Source organism: Canis lupus, chromosome 24 (genome assembly GCF_003254725.2).
Source record: "Canis lupus dingo isolate Sandy chromosome 24, ASM325472v2, whole genome shotgun sequence".
Taxonomy (NCBI): domain Eukaryota; kingdom Metazoa; phylum Chordata; class Mammalia; order Carnivora; family Canidae; genus Canis; species Canis lupus.
In genome coordinates, this window is record NC_064266.1 from 39,353,991 (window position 1) to 39,381,960 (window position 27,970).

The following is a 27,970-nucleotide window of genomic DNA, read 5'->3' on the forward strand; positions in this document are numbered from 1 at the left end:
TAGTGCGAAAGCAGAAAACAATATGCAAACATATGAGCATATTTGTTTCCAACGACTACATGGTGTTCCAATAAAACTTTATTGACAAACAAGGCAGCAGAGCCAGATTTTCCCAGGAGGCTATAATTCACCAGCCCCTGACTCAGAGTAGCTAGTACCATATTTTAAAGACATTGTCTTCTGAATATTTAAGCAATACTATTAAGAATCATAAAACTATTCTTATGTTTTGACTCAATAATTTCACATCTCAGAATCTAGTCCTAAGAATATCTTTGGATCTTCACGTATGAGTTCTTATACAAAGATGTTCACTATAGCAATACTTATAATAATGAAAATTTGGCAATTTTGTTGGCCAAAAACAGGGCATCAATGAAACCTTCTTCCATCGTGGAACGATGGAATACGGGACAGACTTTAAAGCAATTATTCTGAAGCATTTTAATGATGTATAAGATGTGATGTTAAGTCAAGAAAAAGTGAGATAGAAGTTCTGCATACAGTTTGATCCCAATTAAGCTTACATCTCCATATTCATAGAAAATAACTCAAAGGAAATATACTCAATTGTTAAGTATGGTTTATCTCTGAATGGTGAGATAATGGAGTGATTTTTCTTAAAATTAATCCCAGCGTGAAGTTATTTAAAAAGGACGAGCGCTGGCATCCAACCGATTTAGCTTTGCTCTTTCACTGTATAGACAGGTCCCCTTTGCAAGGTTACTTAAGCCCTCTGAGCCTCAGTTTACTTCTTTGCAAAATGCGTATAGCACCTGACTTACCAAATTGTTGTGAAGATTAAGTAATGCGATATGAGAAAAGTGCCCGGCAGAGTGCTTGTAACATAGTAAGTACCCAACAAATGGTAGTTGATAATATCATCATTCTTTGTTCTAAGCAGTTTTGCACCTTGATTGTAGTGGTGGTTACATAAATCTACAACGGACCCAACTGCACAGAGCTACACACACACACACACACACACACACACACACACACAAATTATCAAAACAAGAACTATAGTCTAGTTAACAATATGATACCAAAGTCGATATCCTGGCTTTGATATTGTACCCCAGCTGTATAAGATTGATGTCACCACTCAGGGACTCTGCAGGGGGAGGGTAGGTGAAACTACTATTTTTGCAACTTACTGTGAGTCAATAAATATTTTAAATCCAAAATCTTTTAAAATACATTAAATCTTTTAAAAGATTCCAGCTGCTTCCATAATTTGCATCTCTTACTCATCCAAGCGAAATAGGGAATGGTAGTGAGGGGTCGTTTGATCTCATTTGCAAAAGGTAAAACTGACACATTGAGTGACAGGTAAATCAGAAAGGCAGCAGGAAAAACACAAAATCGAGTCACTGAATATCCTGGATCCTTCCCAGTAGCTGGTCCTCCCCCAGAACTTGTCTTGTGTCTTTCAGGGTTAATGTTCATTCAGCAAGAAATATGTCCCCTCCTTTAGGTAAATGCCAATAGAAGGTATTCTCTGGGTAAAGGCCTCAGAACAGAACCCAGAATTCCATGAACAGACATTCCCAGGTGATGTTGGGTGTAAGAAGAGGCAGAAAGCAAGCAATCCTCTCAAAGAAAATGATAATTGTTCAAGTGTTTTCACATTGGTATTAGTTTTATTATTTTTACATGTACTATTAAAACTGAAAATAGGTTTTATATAAATTAAGAAAACAGGCTTGGAGTTAGTAAAATAGCAGCCGTGCTTGCCAAAAACTCGATGCATTAATTCAACAAATATTTGTTGAATGTCTACCACGTGCAGGTACTGTTCTAGATGCTGGAGATGTGCGAGTGAGCTAGACTGAGCCAGTTTCTGTTGAAGAATGTAGTTTGGGTCAAAAAGCAATCAATTGTTAGGGCGCCTGGCTGACACAGTCGGTAGAGCATGTGAGTTTTGATCTCAGAGTTGTAAGTTTGAGCCCCACACTGGGTATAGAGATTACTTAAAAATAAAATCTTAAAAAAAAAAAAAGGCAGAGATGCCTGGTGGCTCAGATGGTTAAGCATCTGCCTTCAGCTCGGACCATGATCCCAGGGTCCTGGGATAGAGCCCCGCATCCGTTTCCTTGCTCAGCAGGGAGCCTGCTTCTCCCCCTCTCTCTGCCCCTTCCTTATTTATATTCCCTCTCTCTCTCTGTCAAATAAATAAATAAAATCTTAAAAAAAAAAAGCAATTGATTACAGCCTGAGCTTTCCCACTCGCTTGCCATGTGCCATAAAAAGCTACGTGGACTTTCATCTCCTCCTCTATAAAATAGGTTTTTGGCTTTGTACAGTAATGACAAACACACATGCTCCCTAGCTCCTACCTCTTGTTTCTGAGGCAGACATCACTAATCAATCATGGCATTCTTCCCCAATGAGTTTCAGGGAAGACACGGACTTTGCATCCTTCAGAACAAATTGTCTCTGTTGACATTTTGAGTGGGTAACTCTGTTGGAGAAGGCTCTATGCATGATAGGATTTTAGAATCGCCATCTACCTTCTTGATGCCAATAGCACACCCTGCCCTTTCCCCGTTGTCACAGCCAAAAATGTCTCCAGGCATTGCCAAATGTCCCCTGGCAGGAGAGCATAGTGACTCCAACAGAAGAAAACCACTGTAAGTGGATGCTGCCAGCGATGAGAGTCCACAGCAAACAGAAATTATTTGCCATCTCAGAACCAGCTCATTTCCTCCCCTCTCTTCTGACCCTTATATTCTATGATTCCAGTTTATGGAATGATAGAGTGAACCATATTGCTTGCTCGCTTGCTTTTAATGATCCAGGGGAGACAAAATTTTTCGATGGGAAACTGAGGCACAAAAAGATTAAATAACTTGCCCAGGGTGCATTCCTGAACGTGCAAACACACATTTGCACCTGAGCCCACTGTGCCCTGTCCGCTGTATACTCTGGGTCTACTCCAGATGAGTAGCCTGAGAACGCCAACCAGACAGACCATCCACAATGCAAGCAGGAGCCTGGACTCATCAGGAAGCATTTGTCTCCAAATTATGGACAAATGAGCATTTATTGTTGTTGTTGTTTTGCTGAAGAAACCTATGTGGAGCAAGACCCCATGGCTAAGAGGAATAGAGGTAACCCCCAAAGGTTTGCTTTCAGGAAGCTTCCTAGAGTGTGTGCATGTTGAAGGAATAGAGAGACACCTACATAAATTCCAGTACAAACCTCAGCTCATTGGTCAGGCCAGTTATGGCATGTGTGTTATACTCAGGAGAAGTGCCCATCCGTCATAAAGGATAATTGTAGAAAAATATAAATCTTTGCTGCAGCCTCTCCCCAAATGCCAAAGGAGTGGGGCACCTGTTCATTAAAAATTGCTTGTCAATTCCTTTCACCCATCCACTTGCCCCAAAGCTCCATTCCTCCTGAAATACCAGGGGTCCCGAACAGCTCTCTCCAAAAATGCTCCCAAGGCCCCTCCAAGCCAGCCTCCCCTGGCCCTGTTGCTGCTTGCCACTTCCCATCCACCTCCTGTTGTCTTTCCCTAAGTGACTCACCTGCTCTGTGAGTGTAAACGAATTAAGACAACACTGGCTCCACCAGCAGCGTACGAGAGATCCCGTTTCTCCGCTTCCTCACCAACATCCACCGTTTCCTGACTTGTTCACTGTAGCCATTCTGACCAGTGTGAGGTGGGATCTCATTGTGGTTTTGATCTGGATTTCCCTGATGCCGAGTGATGTGGAGTATTTTTTCATGTGTCTGTTGGCCATTTGGATGTCTTCCTTGGAGAAGTGTCTGTTCATGTCTTCTGCCCATTTCTTGACTGGATTTTTTGTTTTTTGGGTGTTGAGTTTAGTGAGATCTTCATAGACTTTGGATACTAGTCCTTTATCTGATAAGGCATTAGCAAATATCTTCTCCCATTCTGTAGGTTGTCTTTTGGTTTTGGGGACTGTTTCTTTACTCCCATGTGGATTTTGAGCAACAAAACAGAGGATCATAGGGGAAGGAGGGAAAAATAAAATAAGATGTAATCAGAGAGGGAGACAAACCAAGAGGCTCTTGACTACAGGAAACAAACTGAGGGTTGCTGGAGGGGAGCAGGGTGGGGGGATGAGGTAATGGGGTGATAAGCATGAAGGAGGGCACATGATGTGATGAGCACTGGGTGTTATATGCAACTGATGAATCACAGATTTCTACCTCTGAAACTAATAATACACTATGTGTTAATTAATTGAATTTAAATAAACCTGAATTCAATTTTAAAAAAGAAGCATTGGCTCCTTTGACTACTCCACTCCCTCATTTCCTAATAGAAAGAGCAAGGCCTAAGAGCCATGCTGGTGGAGAAAGTTCTCTCTAGCATACAGGGAAGGGGGAGAAGCTTCAAATACCACCACAGGGAGGGAGAGCTTGGCCACAGGAGATAGATGGTGAAATGCTACCAACAATACAGACAGATAACACTCAACTGGATTAATTCAATGATATCTGCAAAGGCACTTCAAAAAGTGTAAAGCAAAATATAAACGTACTGTTTTGAAGAAGCAGTTTCTGGAATAAAAAAAAAAAATGTGACTTTTAGATGAACCTTGAAGAATTGATAGGATCCGGACCTATGGAATTAGCAGTAATGAGTGAGCAAAAGAAGAGCGGGTCCAGATGGCAGCACCAGTAGGAGAAAAGATTCTGTACAGGGAAGGGATTGGGTGTGTTCAAAGGGCCCAGATCGGTCTCCCAAGTCAAGCTTCTTAAGCTTATTTCCTGTCTGGGGCACTCTGTGACACATCTCCAAATGGAAAAATCATTCCCAGTTGAGCTAGCCAAATATCTTGAATAAATAATGCAGAAATTATGAAGACATTTTCCAGAGGACCCCAGCATTTCCTGTCTTGACAATGAGGCTGGATTTGACATCAGCTAACTCAAAAAGTTAAAAATAAAAGCTGTGGCCAATTCAAACTTCCCTTCCAAACTGTTTTTCAATAATCTGAGATTGGGCTGTGAGACAGTGCTTGTAACTGATTTCTTCAAACCATCTTAACATGATTCATTAATTCATGACCACAGCCAAGTGGATGTGCCATTGGCTAATCTCTGTCCTGGGCTGAGGGGACAGGAAGGAACACTGAAATGAATTATGACTTCATTGGCCGGGCCGTGAGATGCTAAGAGTCGAGGGGGCTTTAAAAAGGGAAATGTTCCCATAACGTGCCAGATGACTTTGGGCTAATCAGAGAAATATAAGTTAAAACACAAAAAGAATTTTGAAGGGAAAAATATAAAAATATTAGCTCACCTGTATACAAGGCTTCCCACATGCCAACTACTGCCCAGATTATCCCACCTTGTCTATGCCTGCCGAGGACCCTAAAAGAGATAGGTACGTATCCCCATTGTACAGATGAACAACCTGAGGCGGAGGAAGGTAAGCAACTGGCCCAAGGTCACACCATCAGTAAACCAAAGTCAGCACGTGTCTTCCTAAGGAATCTCCAGAGACAGTGATAAAGAGAGAACAGTGAGAAAACCCTGCCCCCAACCCTAAAATTCACAGAATCCATAGTGCAAACCACATCATCATTTCCAGGAAGACTAGTTGTCCACGATCAAATGGAGGCAAAACAAGGGTCTCTTGGCCCCAGGTATCACGCATCCTCTTGGGCATCAGTTTTACCATCTGTATAATGGGCATCAAAAATCCCCCAAATGATAGTGTGTCTAGGAAAGCTCATAGACATAGATAATAATAGCTCTAGTGCTATTATTATCAGAAAATAATAGCACTCTAAAATATATATATATTTTATAATTAGGAGTACCTGAACTCAGACAAATCGGTTTGAATCAGCACTACCAGTTATCATGAGTTTTATCCAGGGGCAATTTAGATCCTCCCCTAATTATCAGTTTATTCGCTGAAAAAATGAGAATAATAATCATACCTATCTCACGAGGTTCTGGTGAAGATTAAATAATATTATGCATGCAGGGATAATGTCCTTTGCACTCTCCTTTGCACATAGTAAATGCTCAATAAATTCTAAACAATAATAATAAGGAAATCATAGCTACAACAGGTGCTAGGCTGTGCTTAATTACAACAGGATTGCAACACCTATTTTGATGAACCAGAGCCTTGTAGCTCGAGTAAGAAATAAAATAAATATGCAAACGACAGAACTTTAACCCAATATGGTGACCACTCCCTAAGTTTAGCATATTACTGGAAATCGCTAATGGAGCGCTGCCCATTATTCATGATACGAGCAGTAAGGAATCATGCATAATGGAACAGAGTCCCTGCTAACAGCAGATTCACGCACGATAATTTAAACTTGTTTGTATGGAAATAAAGGACGAATCTTTGAAGTGAGCCTTAATGAGATGCCGCTTGATCTTCAGTGTATCCTGGGAGAAAGAGTTCAATTTTTCCTCCAGCATCCGGCTCTTGTTGGTGGCGTGTAGGAAAGAAAGGGCCAGCTTAAATTATGAATGGCCCTTCTTGTCTTTGTGATAGCAGGTGAGGAGTGGGGGTGCTCCTCCCGGGGCGCGGGGGGGTGGGGGGGGAGGGATGGAGAGAGACAAGCAGTTCTCCTGCAAGGTGGTTTCTGAATCAGAAACTTGCAGGAGGGTTTGATGGGCTGGAGCCTCATGGAAAGCTAGAGTTACAGACCCTCCGAGCCCAAAGCAAGCTGCTGGGTCCCGGCCCGAGGGGCTGTGTCAGCACGGCCCTGCACCCCACCCCCACCCCCCACATTCTGCAGGTGCACGAAGGGGCCTTGGCTCCAACCCGGACCTGTGCCCAGGAGACCTGGCAAAGGCTCGACACCGCCAGTCACCTGCCGAGCCACAGCTCCCAAAGGCCAACGAAGTCCAGGGTCTGGTCAACCTGGCTTGGCGGTCCCAAGGTCCCAGGGAGTGAGTTTGTGTTTTGGTTGGCAGCCGAACAGTGGGTGGCTGTGGAGTTTCTTAAATCACTGCTTTTGAAAAACCCCAATTCCAGCTGCAGGGGTGGTGTGCCTCCCTGGGTGGCCGAGAAGACCCCGTAGGGTGCTGAGCACGGGCTGGCCGCCCACTGTGCGGCACCCACTGTATGCAGGTGCCGTGTATTTTCTTTTCCCGTTTATCATTGATTTAGGGCATCTTCCTGTCTGTGGCCTTTCAGGCTCAATTAATTATAACTAAGCCCCTGAGACCAAGTGTTCATTGAACCCCTTCTGCTGTCTGGACACGGAGACACAGCATAACCTGCCGTCCCCGTGGATGGCGCGTGTTGAAACTCCCTCTGTGCCATGCCTCTCGCTCAGGACGCTCCTTACATTACTGCCTTGAGTGCATTCAGTTTAACTGCATTTACTCACTGTGGAGGAAAATATGAGGATTTTCCTATGAGGAAAAATATGCTTTCCAGCCCCATTTCACAGATGAAAAAAAATGGAGGCACGTAAGGTGAAGTCGTTTGCTCCAAGTCACAAAGTCAATAGGCAGTGGAATCTGGGATTTCTTTTTTTTTCTTTTTTTCTTTTTTTTTAGGATTTCATTTATTTAAAAATATTTTTTCATTTATTTATTCATGAGAGACACAGGTAGAGGGAGAAGCAGGCTCCTTGCGGGGGACCTCCCTGATGCGAGACTCGATCCCAGGACCCCAGGATCACAACCTGAGCTAAAAGCAGATGCTCAACCACTGAGCCACCCAGGTGCCCTGGGATCTGGGATTTCAAAGCAGACACCTGTTTGATTCCTGGGCCCACCTTCTTAATCAGGATCTATATGGCCCCTCCCTCATCTGCTTCCCTAACCTTAATTAAACTTTCAGCTGAGCTCAGTGAAGGGAGCAAGTGCACACACACACTGAGGAAGTAGATCCCAATCCCTCCCCATACACAGATGTATTATATACCTTAGTGACAGGGAACTCATGCACAGAGCAAAACCCAGCAAGAGGTTCTCCTGACCTCCATCGCCCACCTCACACAGACTCAAAAATTCAGTTCCCAGCCTAATTTTGTCTCAACTTTCTAAAGAAAATCTCTCATTTTTAAACCAACACATACTGAGCACTTGACACGTACCAGGCACCATGCTAAGAAGATTCCATGCGTTCAATCATTTTATTCTTCAAACTCTTATTACCATTTTACCAACAAGGTGGCTACTGAGGCATCTACAAATTAAGCAACCAGCCCAAGGATGTGCAGCTGGGGAATCAGGCCCCAGGACATGTCCCTGCATCGTTCATGTGATAAGCACATGCTTATGTCTGGGTGCCTGACACTGCTCTTGGTTTGGGACTATAGCAATGAACAAGACAGAGCAGGTGCCTGTCCCCAGGGAGCCTACATTCTAGAGGCAACAAGACAGGTGATGAATAAAGACACATCTGAGACAGTATAGAGATCATTTCCATGACAAAAATCAAAGCGAAGAAGGAACTAGAGAGTAAAAGATGTGGTAGGGGGTGATGAGTTAAATCAAAGAGGGATGCTAGAGAGGGTGATATTTGAACTGATAGGAGACCGGAACAAAGTGAGAGAAGTGGCAGGAACACATTCTGGGGTGAGGGAGATCACATCCAAAGGCCCTGGGGCAGGAGTGAGTTGGGGATATTAGGGAAGCATCCAGAAGACCCTTTCTGCCCCAATTTAGTGAATGGGAAGGCTGAATCATGTGTAGGCACGTGGAACTGCAGTTAGAATCCGATTCCTCGTCTCCTATCCACTACCCTGTCCTTTGTGTCCGAGTCTGCAAAGTATCGGCTCCAGTCCTAACATCTACTTTACGTAAGGGTCCTTCCCTCTGCCGGTTCTCTGAGTCTCTCTTTCATAAGGTTTAGATAACTACCAGATAGAGACGCTCTGGAATCCGTTCTCTTTTTAAATAATGGGGATTTGAATAGGATACACGTCCACCAAGAGGTGAGGAACAGAGAGGGACTCTCCGAGAAGCATCTGTGCACAGTACCCTTGGGTGCTCACAATGTGTCTGCTGGCACCGGCACCAGCCTGGGTGTGTATGTGGGGAGTCTATGGGGCGGAGCAGCATCGGTGTGGCTCCTCCAACAGAAACGCTTCCATCGCTGAGAGCTGTGGGGTGAGATGACACGTCAGGATTTTCAATAGTGAAGCATATCAGTGGCCGCCACCCTGGCCCCAGATCTGGGCGTTGAGTCTTGCGTGTGTCCAACTGAAGGTCTGAGGTCCCACGTGGCATCCCACCCTCCGACTGCAGTAACCCTAGTCTACTTTGGCTATTTCTTTCTGCTGAGTAGATGCATCCTTTACACGTTTGATTATGAACCACAGCCACGAGCCCCAGAATTATAATTAAATAAAATAAACAGGGCAGGGGATGAGCATTTGAGGAAATGGCAGTCTTTGCCATCATTGAAATCTTTATGCATTTCATCTCCTCATTATGCTAAGATGCTGAAAGAACTGGATTTTTAGAACATGACCTGGTCTTTGAGCTCAGAAAAAAAAAGAAAAATACACATTTCATGTAGTCCAGACCTCATGTCTACTCAATTACAAGTTCAAGTTAACCACCTCGACATCTTAGGGACGCCCTTTTTTTTTTTTTATCTTTCTTTTTTAAAGAGCAGGTTTGGAATTTCATCGTATTGAATATAAACGGGAAAAAGTACATTGCAGAATAAAACTCAAAATGCTTTTATGGAATTTTCATTGTAAGGCTGCCTGTAATAGAGTTGACCTCATATTCACCTAAGATTTCTTTGGCTCCGAGTTCAGATTTCATGCCAATTAACATGTTAATGACATATATCATTTAAAGAGCTCATCATAACTTTTATCACATCATGTTACATCTATTTCCTCGTAATTAAATCAGAATTACAGGGTGTAATTACTTTTCTTTTCCTGAATACCCATTCCTTTTCAGACATTTAAATTCAAGTACAAGTACTAAAAGACACTTGAAAGTAACAACCTAATAAAAATATTATCAATTAATGAAAGTGTTGGATTTCTCCTACAATCCAGTTTCCTTTTCAACAAATTCCTTTCTCCTGTTATGCTTTGGATAACACGTAATGATTGGTGGTATCCAATCAAATGCTTCTTAAGTTCTTTAAATCCTCAGGGCCCTACTTTCCATTAATATGCAGTGTTCTCACGTGTAAATATAATTACATACAATTATTAGAGGAAAAGGATCAGATAAGGTTTATTAAGGAAATATCCTATAATTACCCAAGTCCAGGACTTCCCTTTACGTGTTAACTCAGCCAAGGGTTGGAGTCTGCAATCACTCCACCTGCAAAACAGCTAGTGAGTTTGATTTGTTTGGAGAAGTGCAGGGTTTCTGGCAGGACCAAAAAAGGGATACACCTTTGTTTAAAAGATGTAACTATGGGGACGCCTGGGTGGTTCAGTTGATTGAGTATCCTACTCTCAGTTTCAGCTCAGGTCCTGACCTCGGGGTCGTGGGGTCAAGCCTTGTGTTGGGCTCTGCGCTCAGCATGGAGTTTGCTTGAGATTCTCTCCCTCTCCCTCTGACCCTCCCCTTCTGCTCTCTCTAAAATAAACAAAAATCTTTTTTAAAAAATTAATAACATTAATAAAATAAAAGACTTAACTATGATAATTCCATAAAGATTATGGACCTGGAGGTCACTTTCTGACCACTGTCTCATCTTCCAGACCTTTCCAAACAATAGATTTAAGACTTGAAGCTACATAACACTTAATTTTTGAATCCCCATATAACTGCAAGGTAATATCTAAGAAAATACAAGGAATTCCCAGGTATGTGATCTTCTATGATGATCATAAGAATTATGTGGGTAGAATTACCAGGAGATAACATATAATATTTGAGGAACTGGGCACTGGATGATGGGCAGGAGAGCGACCCCTTTGTTGTCAGGGAATTCCGCGTGCCTAGATCAATCCAATCATGCATTCAGCAAATATTTATTGGGCACCTACCATATGCTAGGTACTATTATAGGCCTTGGTGATAAATAAGATGATCAAGGTCACTGCTGCCAAGGTGCCAACATCCATCCCATCCTGAGAGAGGAGGAGAGACAATAAACAACAGACAAATAAGAGAATTACAGCTGGTGATGAGGAGCCAGAAGGAAAAGATAACAGAGCTAAGTGATGTGATAAAAATTGATGGGCTGAGTTGGGTTACCCCAGACAGGATGGTCAGTGAAGGCATCTCTGAGTTGCCTGATCTTTGAGCTGGGGCCTGAGTGATGTGAAGGAGGCAATCAGGGGAGGTTCAAGGAGAACAGAACCACCAAGTGTCAAGGACCTAATGGGAAGTGAGTGTGATGCTTTGGAAAAACTTGGAGGAGGTGGGTGTTGCTAGAACAGAGTGAGCAAGAATACAAAGATGGCAGTAGAAAGATGGAACCACTTAGGAAGTTCTGTGGGCTATGAAAAGTAGTATAGTTTTTTTTTTTTTTTCCTAAGAGTGACAGGAAGCGATGAGAGGGTTTTAAGCCAGGAAGTGACATAATTCGAATTACATATTGAAAAGGATCGTCTGGGGCAGCCCAGGTGGCTCAGCGGTTTAGCGCCACCTTCAGCCCAGGGCCTGATCCTGGGGACGTCAGGCTCCCTGCATGGAGCCTGCTTCTCCCTCTGCCTCTGTCTCTACCTCTCTCTCTGTCTCTGTGTCTCTCTTGAATAAATAAATAAAATCTTTAAAAAAAAAATGAAAAGGATCGTCTATGGTGTGGAGCCTAGATTCAGAGGGGGTGGGAGTAGAGGCAAGCAGACATGTAGGACACTCTTGGTGCCTTTATGTGAGCAACAGCAACTGGCTTGAGTTAAGGAGGTGACAGTGTAAAGGTAGAGCCCTCAGTTTGGCAGGCGGGCGAGCAGGTGCTACTCCGAGGGCTTGTGGCAGCTTGTCGGAACCCCTGCATCCTCTGCAGCATTTGTTGAACAAATGTATTCTATTTACTATGTGCCAGGCGTTGTCCTAAGGCGTGCGGCTGCAGAAGTGAACAAAACAGACAACATCCCTTGCTCTCACAGACCTCAGTAGGGAAGAGAAACATCCAACACAAAACCAAAAAATTATATAATATGTCAGGTGATACTAGACATCTTGAAGAAAACTAAAACAAGGCATGACAATGGGAAGGATAGAGAACGAGGGAAGGGCAACTACTTCAGATGACGTGCCCAGGACAGCCACATGCCCCTGGAGGGCGTGACAGCTGCTCGGACCCAGGTGAGGTAGCATCAAAAAATGTCAGCTCTTCCCAAATCTCTCTAGTCCCACCATGTCACCTCTTTTTTCACTTGATGAACTTGGCACTGCTTCAGTTTTCCTCAAGAGGATCCTCTCCAAACCAAAGCACTGATGAGGAACAGAGACATGGGTAAATTTTCACAAGGGAAATGTAGAAGCGGGGTGACAGCACGCCGCTGGGCAACACCTGATGAAGTCTCTCACGTATTTCTCTAAACAATCCCAGACAGTCCTTTCTCCTCTGCCTGTGACCCAACTCAGCTTTATTCTTGATCCCTCTGGGCCCTCCGGCATCCAGGCCTGCTTCCCTGGATGAAGCAGGCGATTCTAGTCACTCCTGATTCCTCCCACAAACACCCCAACATGTTCCGTGAAACAAAAACATTTACTGAAAAAGTCACCAGTGACCATTTGGCCCTCAAGGGGCTTCATCACACCCATCCCACAGGGCTGGAGAAAGCACTTTTCCCCAAAACACTCAGCATGTCCTCCAGGGGGGCAGGAGTGGGAGTTTGCTGAACCCCATTGTCACCCCGCAAATGGGTTGTGGATTGGTGCACCCCTACAACTTTCCTTCTTGTTAAGCCCAGAATCTTCTGGAAAATGAGCAGAGACAGAAGCCATCTCTGCACACCTACTTCCTGTCCATGGTCTATGTTTTCTCTCTCCTTGCGTCAAGTCAGGGCCAGAGGAGGAAGTAGCTGAATTCCTGCTGTGCCTCTAAGGACTTCGGTTTCAGTCAGGGGTTGGCAAACTGTGGAAAAACCAGTGGAAATATGGTGCTAGAAAACAACCCCACCCAAACGTTTACAGATCATCGGTGGCTGCTTTTGTCCTGCAGCACAGAGCTGAATCCTTACACAGCCCCGAGACAGACCATGTGCAAGACGGACTGGTTGCAGCTACGCTTAAAACATCTTTACTTCTGGATGCCGAGATTTGAATTCCATGACATTCTGACACGTCACAAATACTATTATTCTTTCAGGGTTTTTTCCCCCCTCTGCCATTTAAAAACGTGAAAACCGGACAGCCCGGGTGGCTCAGCAGTTCAGCACCTGCCTTTGGCCCAGGGCGTGATCCTGGAGTCCTGGGATCGAGTCCCACGTCGGGCTCCCTGCATGGAGCCTGCTTCTCCCTCTGCCTGTGTCTCTGCTTCTCTCTCTCTTCTCTGTGTTTTTCATGAATAAATAAATTAAATTCTTAAAAATAAATAAATAAATAAATAAATAAATAAATAAATAAATAAATACAAACATGAAAACCATTCTTCGATTGCAGGCCTTCCAAAAGCAGGCGGCAGGATGAATGTGGCCCACGGTCCCTAGTTTGCCACCCTGATTGAAGGGGTCACTGGCAAACATCAGGTTCTCGAGATTCCCGAGTCGATCACAGCGTGGCAAGGTCTCAGCGTCCTCCTGGGGAGAGAGCAGAGCCTGCGTCCAGTTGGGCCTGGACCCTCCCTCCGCCCCCAGGTCGCCAGGGCCCAGAATGCTAGTCCTCCCCCAGAAATGCAGTTCCCTGCAGTCGACCAAGTCTGGAGCCTGAGCTCTCGGGGGGGGGGGGGGGGGGGGGGGGAGCCTGCTTGTTCACCCCGATGTCTCCAGCACTCGTCCCAGAGCCCAGGGCTCGAGCAGGGACTCAAACCACATTAGGGGAAGGAGGAAACCGAGGACCGTTCAAAAGACAGAGCAACTGTGGCGCGGTGTTGAAGCCGTTCTCTGATCGTGTTGATGCTTCTGATAAGATAAAGCCATTACTTTCTAGCCAAATGAATAATTAACCATTTCTCAAAACCTAGAGGGATGGACCACAAGGATGCCAGGGAGCAGCCCGTACCTGGAGTGACACATCTAAGTGACTTCTTGAAATGCCGAGGCCGCACTCTGCAATATTTCCATCGATTTCAAATGAGCGCAGGCCGTTTCCTGACAGTTTAGGGGAAAGGGGCCAAAGCGTGAGGCTCGTCTTCTGTCGCCAGCGTTTCACAATTAAGAGCTGGCCTTGTTTAAAGCTCACCCTGTCATTACCTTGAATATGGAGATCGGACCCTTTGATCCAAATGGAACCTGACTGCCTGATACAACTCCAAGTTAAGTGGCTTCCCATCGCATCTCTCCCTGGCGCATCGCGTGGCCGCCGACGTCTGGGCTGTTCTGGGGATGGCGCAACGGAGAGCTGATGTTGCGTAAACTTTTCTGCTGTTGTTTCTTTTCCAACTGACAGCTTCGCCCCGCACCCTAGGCCTGCCTGCTCAGCTCGAGGAGACGGTCCCTGATTCCTTCTCTCCCGATTAGCCTGGGCAATGATTGGGATAATTTAGGACTTGCACCGCTTGATCATCTGTACAGTTACAACAAATAAAACATTTTAATATGAGCAGTCACTGCATGTTTACTGTATCATATTGCTGAGAGCTGAACGGATGCCAAACGCTATCACACGAGGGGGGATGTGAACTCTAGAATGATGACACAAATAAGGAAATTACAAAAGGCCCGACAAATGGCATTTGTGTTAAATCAATAATGCTCTGTTTGTTTTTTTTAATTCTAATCTTTCTTCAAAAAAAAATTATCTTTCTAAACAGTTGGCGATTCCTATTCTTGTTCGTCTTCCTGAACATAATTAAAAACATGTTGTGGCGTCTACTTAAGACATCAACTTTCCCAAGGCTGTCTTGTCCACTGCGTTTTAAACAAAGACACTTGTTTTGGCATTGTGCCCTTAATTAATCATTTGAGGCTTTATTGCTGTACCAAGGAAAAAAAAAAGTGTCTTTGTTCAATGATTCATCACAAGCCCAATTTCTGCAGAACTTAATCAAATACAGAACCAACTTTCTAATCAGTTTAAATATTTTTTAAAGATTAATGTAGGCCTTGTTTTCGGTATGTTGTTTGATAAAGGGAATATTGATACGTGACACCCTGTTACTTCGGAATTCTGAGGAATTCTTCCGTGGAGATGAGACGGAGACTTTGCTTTCGGAGTTGGGACTGGAAGCCCTTTATCTAACTGAGCAAACAGAACCTTTGGTGTCTCAGTGAATGGCACTCAGCCTTGGGGACTTGCCAAGGTGGAAGCAGAGCCTTGAGTGGCCCATTTGGAAGGGGCCTAGAGATCAATTGACTCCTCCTTTGCAAATTTTACGATTCATCCCAAAAGATGGGGTGCATCACGGGATAAAGAGGAGTCCAGGAAGCGGAAAGCCTACCTGGCCGATCCCACTCACTCCAGTGAGGCCACCAACTCTTCCTATTTTCAGTCTGCCTGGAAACCACTAGCATGAGGGTTTACCCCACTTCCCTTCTCCAGACACGTCCTGGAGCAGACTCCACCTAGAAGCCTCCCTCCGAGGCAAGAGAAAGCTTGAACAAAACAAGCCATCTCTCCGTTATACCAACTCAGATCTAGGATCTTGAGAAAGGTCTCAATGGGATAAAGAAGTTACTGGAGGAGAAGGTACATCATTGGAATCAATGGAATCAGGGGCCCCCGGGTGGCTCAGTGGTTGAGCATAGGCCTTCAGCTCAGGATGTGATCCCTGGGATTGAGTCCAACATCGGGCTCCCCATGGGAGCCTGCTTCTCCCTCTGCCCGTGTCTCAGCCTCTCTGTGTGTCTCTCATGAATAAATAAATAAAATCTTTAAAAAAAAAAAAAAAGGAATCATTGGAATCGACTTACTTAGTGCATCACGTTCTGAGCCTGGTGTCCAGGACACCCAAAGAAGAAGCTCTGAGCATTCTGCACTGTTATCACTTCACGGTGGCAGTATCATCTCTGCTAGATTTGTGAAAATTTAAAATGTGTGCTGTTGATCATTAGTACGGTTTGGAAAGCGTGTTAATATGAGTCATAATTCAACGTTCCCTAGCTCCCAGTGCTCTGAGCCAAATATTATTGCCACTGTCATTTATGGAGTCCTTTTCGTTATGCCAGGCACTGTGTTTAGCACTTTTGGGGGCACCTCCTTCTATAAGATAAGACATACTGCCCCCATTTTACAGATGAGTAAATAGAGGTGCCCTCTGGCCTAAAGTTCCTCCACAGCCAGAACTTTGGCCTCGGCGCCCCCCTGACCCTCCAAATGTGATGCCGAGTCCCAGCAGGGTTCCAAATGCAGGTCAGCCCAGACTTGGCACCAACTGGATGTAAACAGAGGCGGTCACTACAGGCAGCTTCAAGAGTCTAGATCTCAAGAGAAGGCTGCGTCTCAGCTGTCAGGTGGAGATCGGGGTTGGGTACTTGCACAACCTCTCCGTACCTTGAACGTGACTAATCATGGGACCTACCTCACAGAGGGATTCACCGAGCCCATCTGAGCAAGGGCGTTTAACCAAGAGCCCACACATAATATAAGCATGAAGAAATGTTAAAACCTGTAGCCCTTTGTTGAATAGGCACATCGCCTCAAGAGGGATCAAAGCATCGCTTCACTTCTTTCTCCATTCAAAAGCTTTTCAGAGGGAGTAAACGGGCACCTCCCTTGCATCAAACCCGAGACTTTTCTACTAATTCCTGGGGTAGACAGGCCCATGGTCACTTCAGGACTCAACTCTGGGATATGATTCTGAAGTGAGCACATCCTTTCTCTCCTTTTGCAAGTTTTTTCTCCTGCTGTGGGTCAGAGCCCCCTGGGAGAGGGGCTGGGCTCCTCTCTGCGTGTCCTCCTGGCTCCCCGGGCCTCTGAGCGTGGCTTCAGTGACCCCTGAGAGCCCACGTCTTTAGATGTGGTGGGCAGTTGAGAAAGGGCTAAGCCAAAAAGGGGGTTCCCTGTCTGGGTGGCTCCTGGTCTGTGCTCCAAGCCAGTTTATAGCTGACCCTTTTATATATATTTTTTTAAGTCAAATATACATAACCCAAAATTTACCAGTTTAACCATTTCCAAGTGCATAGTTCTGTGCCATCAGGCACATTGACATTGTCCTACCACGGTGACCTCCGTCTAGCTCCGGAAAGAATCTAATTCTTTCTCTCTGGGTGTCCTGGTCCGTTCAGGCGGCGGTAACAGAACAGCATAGACTGGGTGCGTTAGAAAGAACAAAAATTTACCTCTCACAGATCGGGAGGCTGGAAGCCCGAGATCAGGTGCCAGCGCAGTCACCTTCTGAAGGGAGTTCCAACCCTGGGCCCGGACAGCCCCCTCCTCACTGTGTCCTCACCCGACGGAGGGGGCAGGGAGCTCTCTGGAGTCTCTTTCATAAACACACAAGTCCCATTCAAAGGCTCACGTCCCAACATTGTCACATCAGGGTCAGGATTCCAACAGAAGAATTTGGAGGAGTCACAAACATTCAGCCCACAGCTCCTGGGACGGCGACTCTCTATTCTGCTCCCAAGTGCTGGGGTTCCCTGGCCAAGGGACAACTTCATTGAGCATGCCTCAGCACCGTCCCACGGCTCACTCCTTCCTGTGCGGAGCCCCCCACAGACACCCCCAGCCCCTCCCCGGATAAACTCTCAGAGGTCAAGCTGGCCCAAGAAAGCAGCTTCCTCCTGCAATGCCATGGGAGCAGTTAGAAACCCTCTGCTCTGGGCTGGCCCCAGATCTCAGCCCCCTCTGTCTCGGCTCCCTGGGTGGGAGCCAGGTACCAGGGCTCCCTATCTCCCAGCATCCACCAGGACATCCCCCGGACCACCCCACGCTGCCCCAGCTAGACCTGGGATTTTCTTAGTTGGGGTTCACCCAGAAACCACCACTGGGGACAAGAATCCATGACCCTGGGAGACACCAGTAGGACAATGAGGAAGTGAGACAGGGAAGGGAAGGCGGCCAACACAAGGCGCCTTATACAAGCTGCCATGTGGGCAATTGGCACTTCCTCTAGCAGAGAAGCCTGGGAGCCAGTGTAGAAGAGAGGCCTCCACTCCCGGAGGAGAGAGCTGGGGTGTTTGCAAACCAGCCATGGCTAGGTGGAGGCCATGAGGTGTGTTTGTAGGTGGTAATTCACCATCCATGCAGCTGCTGCGAAGGGCTGGTGCTCACCTGTGGCCACAGGATGACCTTGGATAAAAGTGTGCGGCACCTGCCCCTGGAAATCCTGCAGTGGATGGTGGACGGGAGTGGGAAGGCTGAAAGGAGGGGACAGGGCACCGTATCACCGTCTCCTCCCCCAACCTCAGAGCAGGATACCAGCACTTTATCCAAGTACAGCTCCCCCATCTCCTGACATGTTTACTCCTCTTGAGCCCCTGTAGACCCTCCTGCAGGGAAGTCACTGTGAAGGTGGAGGGTGTGGACCCATGTCAAGATGGCCTTGGTTCAATCCCAGCCCCACCCCTTGTGAGCACACATTAGGCACCACATTGGTTTGTTCTCCATGTAAGTCCTCAACACTTAGCACAAGGCCTGGTATATAGTATGTGCTCAGTAAATGTTACTAAAACACATGCAGCCACGTAGCCATGCGTTCATGCATGCGTACGAACATAAATGCTATATGTCAACAACCTAGAGCAGGTATTCTGAAGTCATTCACACACCTCTAGGAGCCAGACAGAAATGAATTAAGAGAGCCAGCATGGGAGGCAACAGGGAGTGGTGGGGAGTGTGGTGAACTACTTCCCCCTCCAAAAGGGGTAGGGCTAATCGCTTCCATAAAGAAATTTGGACTGAGTTGCCAGTTGCCAGATCTCCTTCCCCCACCCCACTTTATTTTTCAGAAGAAGCCATTATGTGAAATTTTCTGATCTTTAACTTGTTGACAACCACTCCAGATTTCTCAAATCCCCCGTGCAGTTCAACAAAACAAAACAATAACAACAACGAAACATATCCTCAGGCCAAAGTTCTCCAATCAACAGTTTGGCCTCCGCTGTCAAGTAACACTTGAGATGGAGGAGGTATTTTTCTTCCCTATCTTCTACCGATTGTTGAGGCAAAGCCAGAGCCAGAGATGTTAATCGCACCAGTGAGCCGGGCCACCTAGAGGCAGGTGGAGGGACGAGATGAACTCAGCTGGTCGTCCCCATGCCAAGGGTTCTGTTCATCCCAACTGAGCCACTGGTCCTCTGCACACAGAGAGGGCAGGGCCCCTTTGCCAGCAGCCTCCCCGACTCCAGAACACCCGCTCCCTTCCCCATCTGCTTATGCCATCAGCTAATTAGCATGACTCAGTGATCATGAGAAGTCCAGGTGTCTTGCCAGAGCTAAGCACCTTATGAACAATTGTGTGTGTGCGGGTAGGGCTGCTAGGCAGCTAGCAAATGTGCCTTCACGGGGGCAAAACAGGAGAGTGGCTGATGGGACGAGCTTTTTCTGCTACAGGACAATGAAATCAAGACGCTTAAAAGTCACCCATGATGAATTCAGGTGGTTTTTGTTCTCTCCAAAGGAGAGACACACTCGTGGTTAAGACAGAAGTCCACTCCACTTAGCCCCCATGGATTAATAAAGGAAGTAACACCTTCAGAGAAGGGAGCGGGCGCCAGTGATGGGAGTGTAAATGGTTTTACCCCTTAACAGAGCCGTTTGACAATTTTGTCAGCTACAGAATTTTAAGTGTTCATTCCCCTCAAACTGAAAGTTTGTGGCTGGAAATATACCTTTTACACGGATCTGAGCATGTGTATGAAGTTATGTCCATAGGAATATTGCCTGCACCTATAGGGCACCAGTTAAAGCCTTAGACTCAGGAGAAAAAAATGAGTGGGAAATTCAGACAGGGAGACAGAACATGAGAGACTCCTAACTCTGGGAAACAAACTAGGGGTGGTGGAAGGGGAGGTGGGCGGGGGGTTGGGGTGACTGGGTGAAGGGCACTGAGGGGGGCTCTTGATGGGATGAGCACTGGGTGTTATTCTGTATGTTGGCAAATTGAACACCAATAAAATATAAATTTATAAAATTAAAAAAAAAAAAGCCTTAGACTCTGATGCCAGACTACTAGGTTTGAATCTTAGCTCTACCACTTGCAAGATGTGCAACCTCGGGCAAGCCATTTCACCTCTCTATGCCTCAGTTCCCTCATCTGAGAAACGGGTCTACTAAAGTACCTATTTCGGGGGCACCTGGGTGGCTCAGTGGTTGGGTGTCTGCCATCGGCTCAGGCCATGATCCTGGGGTTCTGGGATCAAGTCCCACATTGGGGTCCCCGCAGGGAGCCTGCTTCTCCTCTGCCTGTCTCTGTGTGTCTTTCATGAATAAACAAATAAAATCTTTTCAAAATAAGTAAAGTATTTCATGTGGCACATAGGAAATTAAATTAATTATTATAGGCCAAGTACTACTTATATATGGGTATTTTCCACCCACTGGAATTGCAGAAGCACTTTCAGAGTTTCCTTACCAGGAGATTCAATATAGCCTTTAAAAAGAAAGAAGGAGCAGCACCTGGGTGGCTCAGCGGACTAAGCGTCTGACTCTTGGCTTCAGCCCAGGTCATGATCTCAGGATCCTGAGACAGCTCTCTCTCTCTCTCTCTTTCTCTCTCAAATAAATAAATAAATAAGCAAATAAAATCTTTTTTAAAAATTAAAAATAAATAAATAAAAAGAATGAAGTAAATCCCCATGTGTCCATGTAGAACAATCATAAGATTTAGTCTTTTTTTTTTTTGAAGATTTTATTTATTCATTCATGAGAGACAGAAAGAGGCAGAGACATAAGCAGAGGGAGAAGCAGGCTCCCCGTGGGGAACCCAGTGTGGGACTCAATCCCAGGACCCCGGGGTCACCCCTGAGCCAAAGGCAGACAGTCAACCACTGAGCCACCCAGGTGTCCCAAGTTTTAGTCTTTAACGGAAATATCTAGGTCTATAGTATTCACCTTTGTATTAAAAATATATAAATTATACTCAACAAAGTTGTTTCTAAAAAGTAATTATGTGCGCGTATATAGGCATTTTTGTTTATTTATGTAAAAATAGTTCTGGAAACACCAGAAATGAGCACTGGGGTTGGAGATCTACCTTTGAGGAGTTTGGACTTTTTTACCGAGTTCTTATGCTATTTTCTTTTCCCCAGGAAAAATCTCGTTTAAAAGAAAAGGCCAGGCTGAGCTCAGTGGCTAATAACAGACAAAACCAGGGACCATGAACTCGAATTTCCAACTAGATCTTTTTGATCTGTCTTGCTGATAAAGCTTCTGCTCCCGGTGAAGTCACCCAGGCTCCCAGGTGGGGCAGATCTGTAGTTAGCCCCGATCCTGCCACTCCCCAGCTGGGTGACCCGAGACAAGAAATGTCACCTCTCTGTGCCTCAGATTTTTTCAGATCAACAGGAGCGGCTTCTTAAGGGTTTTTAGAGAACTGATTGAGATAATGTTTGTAAAGTGCTGAGGACAGGGCCTGTCATATATAAATAGAGGTTATTATTATATATGGTGGCTGATTTCCAACTACAAGCTTTACAAAGGTGGCAGCGAATCAAGATGTTCACTATTGTCATTTATGCAAATGAAGAAGACAACACCTAGAGAAGAAAATATCTTTCCTGTCTCTCCTCTTCCTTTGTCTTTAACATACCCCATTACCAAAAGCCCTTAAGGCTTCTGTTGATAACTTACACAATAAACACATTAAAAATCAGTGAAATGCCAGGTTGGCGATTGTCTAAGATTCATTTTTTTAGTCCAATGCACAGCTTGGGAAATGCCTGTGGGAGAGAAAATTAAAATATGCAACAATAAAATGATCAATATAGTTGATTCTAGAGAAGCAGGCACTACCGCTCCTCCTGGTGTGCCCTGACCTGTGGTCCAAGGCTCTGCTGTCTGTTTCCACGTGTTCTGCTCCTCTCTTTGCTCTCACCTTTGCCCCTGCCCTATGCACTCCTACCCACACAGGCCTCCTGAATAACACACTTTTATTAACTAGTAACATACCTATGTAACCTCACCCATACACTCCCCCCAGAATCCTATAATATCTTAACCCCATAATATAAATAATAAAAAGAAAATGCATAATAGTAAAACAATATATGTATGCATTAGATGTCCATGCGTGTGCATATCATATATGTATGCATGTATATGTGTGTGCATTGTGTATGGGTGTGGACATGTGCACACACACAAACACACATACTCAGTCACCACCGCATTAGGAGATGTAAGGGAAAGTCTGGATTAGGAGAAGAAAGGTGATATTTAACTGACAATTGTTTGCACTTTTTTGGTTATACTGACATTTTGAAAAAAAAAAAAAAGCTGAGTGTGTGAGTGTGTGTATGTGTGCGTGTGCATCATGGGGAATCCAGCAGCTACCGGGGGGGCAAGAGATACAAAGAAGGCCCATACAGTTGGATTTGCAATGCAGAAGGGCCCCCATGATGCCCACGTGAAAGGCAGGTGAGCAGGGGTGGGAGCAGGAGGCCATCTGAGTGCATCACGGTCGCTGTGAGCTACAGCAGGGATCAGAGGGAGAGGAGGAGGTGAAGACTCTCAGGGGCTCCACCAGTGACCCCAGTGATGCTTTGGACATTTGTTGGAGGTCTCAGTGGTCATCAGGATGACGGTGGTGGGAAGTAGAGCCATCAAGGTCCAAATATGGAAAGAACACATGCTTCATCAACAATCCCAGAGGCTCTGGACATCAGGATATCCAGAAAACTTGCTCTCTGGCCTCATTTCTTCATCCTGCAGTCAGCTTTCATTCGCTTATAGATTTCCCCTGGACAGTGAGCTCCTTGGGACCTGGGCCTTTGCTCTTTTTACCTCTGTGGCATCACCATCTAGAACAGGGATTGCCATACTAGCCTGGGGCCGAATCCCACCCACCACCTTCGTGTGTAAGCAAAGCTCCCTGGAACACAGCCACACCCGCCCATTACTGTGCAGCGCTTTAGTGCTTCATACAGAGATCCGAGGGCCTGAGGAACTCCAAAATATTTACTACCTGACGCTTTAAGGAAAAGTTTGCCAGCCCCTGATCCAGCATCACGCAGAGAATATAGAAGATGACCCATAAATATTTGTGGGTCACACAATCAATGTAAACATGTGACTAATAGTAACAATAGGACTTCCTTTCATCGTGTAGAGAAATAATCTATTTTTTTTAAGATTTTATTTATTTATTCATGAGAGATACACAGAGAGAGAGAGAGAGAGGAAGAGACACAGGCAGAGGGAGAAGCAGGCTCCATGCAGGGAGCCCCACGTGGGACTGGATACTGGGACTCCAGGATCACACCCCGAGCTGAAGACGGTGCCAAACCGCTGAGCCACCAGGGCTACCCGAGAGATAATCCATTGATTCATTTTTGCCTCTCACACCCTCTTGAACTGCATCCCCAACTGTGAATTTTTTTTTTATTTTTTTTTTTGTAACCAAGTCACACTCATTCTCTGGGCCAGCACTTTGGAGAATCCCTGAGTGGAGCTGGGTTGTGGGGTGGGGCGGGGCTTGAAAACAGCAAGCAGAACCATCTGGAGTGTAGAGCACAGCAGGTACTCTAAACCTTGGTCATGCACTCAGGCTGAGCAGGGCTGTCCTAGGGCAGAGGGTGTTGAGCCGCAGCCCTGGCTTCCACCCACTAGATGGAAGTAGCACTTCCCCTCTGCCTCTGCAGGGCGCGGGTGGGGGAGGTGGGGGGGTACATAAGAACTGAGTCCTGGGGACATTACACACATAAATGTCCCTGAGGATATTCCCCACATTAAAAAAAAAAAATCCTTAACGGGAGTTTGACACAGCTTCCCTCTGTAGTATATTCTAACGCCCCAACTCAGGGCAGAAGGAAATTCCTGATGTCTAACCTAAGTCTCTTATGCTGCAGCCACCCCTTTTTTTCCTTACTCTGTCACCACTGAAAAATAAAATGCAGAACTGATGCTCCCTAATAACCCTCCTTCTGTGACAGTCTCGCCACAGGGATTGCTGGGACGTATATAATGCAATCAGCCACTCGGCCTGCAAATGCTCCTGAGCCCCTGCCACCTCTGCCCCGCGCTGCTCATGTCCTGCCAGTAACACAGGGAGCAGGACAAACCAGGTTTCTGATCTCGTGCAGCCACCTGTTAGTGACAGGCACAAATAAGCAAGTGAATAAACAAGATAATATCAGTCACTGATGAGTGTTTGGTGCCCGAGGAGTGAGTTACGTGTCAATTGCACTCAGCAAGGTGGAGGGCGCTGGGGGAGGCGGGACTGGGTGGCCCCCTAGCTGGGACGGTGAAGAAGGACCTCGCTGGAGACGGTGAAGAAGGACACCCCAGGAGCTGCCCCCCAGAGGGAGAAGGGGGTGGAAAGGCCTGATTGGAGATCGTCATCCGTTCCCACTCTGTGCTCTGACGTTGGGGGTTGGGGGGCTCTCTCTTCATGCTCCTCACTGTCCCCTTTCTTCTGATGTGAGGGAAGAGCCTGGGGCATGGATTGTGCTACAGAATGCAGTAGAATGCACCACAGAATCCACAGTTTGGGATTCTCTGAGCAGCTGCATGGAACAGCCCTCATGACTAGCCCCACACTGCTGAGAATCCCACATGGATTTTCCTAAGTGACTATAGTCGGTGCCAAAAGGAAGGGGCTCTGGGTTTTCAAGAAGATTAACCCCAACCCAAAGTCTTCTCCTCTGCATCTCTCCCAACCCAGCCCAGTCCCCAAAGACACCAACAGGAAGACAGCACAGGGAAGAGAGTAAACAAGATTAGGATGGCAAGGAGGAATTTCAAGTGGGTGAGGTCCCTGACCCCTTTAGGCTGGAATTAAAATGTCCCAGGTTGTGCTCCTCTCTCTCCCCAGCTCTCTACAGTCAGCTCCCTTCTTTCTCCCAAAGGATGAGCCATCTTGTGGGACAAACCTAGTCCCACAGGTGAGGGGGGAATAAAAGAACTTGAGAAAAACCAGACTTGTCGAAAAGTTGTAGCTAATTTTGGAGGCAAAAGGGAAAAATCAATTGTCTCAGGGATTTAGTCAGCTTTTATGGGCCAGGCTGTTTTGTTCTACCTGTGAATCTCCAGACATACAGTAGATAAGAGGGTGAGGTTCTGATCCTGTAGACATAAACATAAATCTGGGCTGCCATTACTAACTGCCACACCCCAAGGAAGCCACTTAAACTCTTTGGACCTTCGTTTCTTCCTCTGCAAAATGGAAGGTCTACTTTGCAAGGTTGCCGTGGGGATGAGCAATAACGTAATGTGCGAATGGTCATCATCATCCTCCCCGTGATGCATGGAGTTTCTACTGTGCACGAGGCACTGTGATCATCCTTTACATAACTACCTAATCCTCACAGCAGCCCTACCTGGAGGGTCGGTAATCACTGGGGAGAAAAAAGAGGCCAGGAGATGTGGAACAGCATGCGTGAGTTTGCCCACTTTGCAAGGAGCAAAGCCAGGCCAGATTCATTAGATCCCAAATCCTGGGTTCTTAACCACAGCCCCCCTTTGTTGTGGGCAATTAGTAAAAACCAGTTGTCACTGTGTTGGGGTTCTAACCACAGGGAGACCAAAAATTCGTGGATGAAGGCCAATCTGCCCTGACTCCCAAAAATATAGATGGTGTGAGCGAGCTGCAGATGCCACACTGGACCAGGAGTGGCTTACTCTGCTAAGTGAGCATGCCTGTCACGTGTTGCAAGCATGCTGTCCAAGGGCCCAAGTGACACCAGGCTGCTGGTTTCCTCACATAGCTGCTTAGCCTGATGGTCAATGTAATCATGCAGTGACCATCCATTCACTTCTCCCCTCTGGATCTCTGCCCACGCATAAAGCAGGGATTCGTGAATTTACTCATTCATTTATTCAATTCGCATTTACCTGTTGAGTGCCCACCTGTGCCAGAGACTCCTCGGTAGAGGAACTCGTAAGATGACCGTAGACCCTACGCTGGTGGGGCCCACACTCTGGAGGGGAAAGAGATCCAGAAAGTAAAACATACAACATGTTCAGGGCCACACAGAAACAATCCCTGTCTGTGCTGGCAGGGAGGAAGCGGGGTCGGAGACGTCCTTGCTGAGAGGCGGGCAAGGTGAGAGAGTGAGCTATGCAGATATCTGGGAAGTGAAATTCCAGGTTGGGAAAGTAGAAATGACCTCAAGGGCTCCAAGGCATGTACATCAGCTGTTAGAGAAAAGTTTTGCAGATTGTATTCCTTGGAACACCAATCCTACCAGATGCTCACTGGAAAAAAACTTATGGAACCTAATAAGATTTGCAAATACTGCATGCTGCAGATCCCAGTTTTGGAGAGGAAAGGGAAGGAGAGGAGAGGAGAGGAGAGGAGAGGAGAGGAGAGGAGAGGAGAGGAGAGGAGAGGAGAGGAGAGGAGAGGAGAGGAGAGGAGAGAAGGAAGGAAGGAAGGAAGGAAGGAAGGAAGGAAGGAAGGAAGGAAGGAAGGAAGGAAAGAAAGAAGAAAGAAAGAAAAAAGAAAGAAAGAAAGAAGAAAGAGAGAGAGAAAGAAAAAGAAAGAAAGAAAGAAAGAAAGAAAGAAAGAAAGAAAGAAAGAAAGAAAGAAAGAGAGAAAGGAACCAGGCCAAGTCCTGCGGTAGAGTCTTGCTCAATGCAGGTTCACCCCAACATACTTGAGGATACAGCCCTCTCTTCACATAACACCTGCCGGCATCCCACAGAGCTGGGTTTCCATGGAAACCAGTTTGGGGAAACTGTGATTTAAATGAAGGGCCCTTTCTCTACCATGGTGCACAATGTTTTGATTCTCTGCCCCACATGGAATCACTGCACAAAGACTCGTTGAGCTCCTCCTTACTAAGTGTGAGTTGGAGTCTGGGTGGAGACACGGTAGGGACAAGAGCCTCTGTCCCCACTGCAAAAGTCACATCACAAAGCGGGTGAACGTGGGCCAAGGAAGGTCAAAGGGTGTGGATGCTGTTGCCCCCCTCGGAACTCAGTGACCCAAACTTAGCAGCAGATGGTTTCGGGTAACTGAATGGAACAGACCTCTGGCCAGCTCTGGCTCTGGTCTCTTGTGGTATTTCAGCGCTGTACTGGGAGAGCACAAAGAGGACTCTTCCCAGATCCGTGAGGCTCTACAGGAAAGAGGTGGTGGTTACTAAGGGGGAAGACAAAAGGGAAAACGCTCCACAACCTGTACTGTCTCAATACCTTCTCAAAAGGAAGGGAACGGGATAATCTTCAGAACTGCCCCCTGCAGATCTTGTTTCAAACACACACACACACACACACACACACACACACACACACACACCTATATATGACCCAGCCTCAAGCAGCCTTGGAGTTAGAATGAATGGACTTCCACAGAGATATACACACATTTGCCAGTGAGATCCCTCCTTAACCAGCTGCATAGGATTAATTTTCAAAGGCTGGGCTTTCCTCATGCCCATCTAGAGTCCAACGGTTAGGAAGCAATGGTGGGAGGAGGGGAGAACAAGACGGCATTGTTTCACTGGTAAAATGTATTTATTTTAATCACTGCTGAAAATTCCAAAAATTATCTCATTCGGTTTACCATCAGGACATCAGAGGCAGCGTGACAGGTGTTACGAGCATAGATGCAAGTGATGACATGTACACTCCGTAGTAGTGATGGGAGTTCCTGCCTTGGGCCAGCCCCTAGCGAGGACATTGCCCGTTGAACCCCTCAGCGCATGCTCCATTTTACAGAGGAGAAAACAAAATCCTGGAAGGGTGCAGTGATTTATCTAAGATCACACAGGAAAGCACACAGCCAGATTAGAAACCCAACACCTTGATTGTCTCCTTGTGAAAAGTATGTATTTGGACTTTGGTGTGCTTGGACATGAGCCCCAGCACCATCAAGCTGAGGTGCTTTGCATGAATTCTATACCTTTTTCGGAATCCCGGCTTC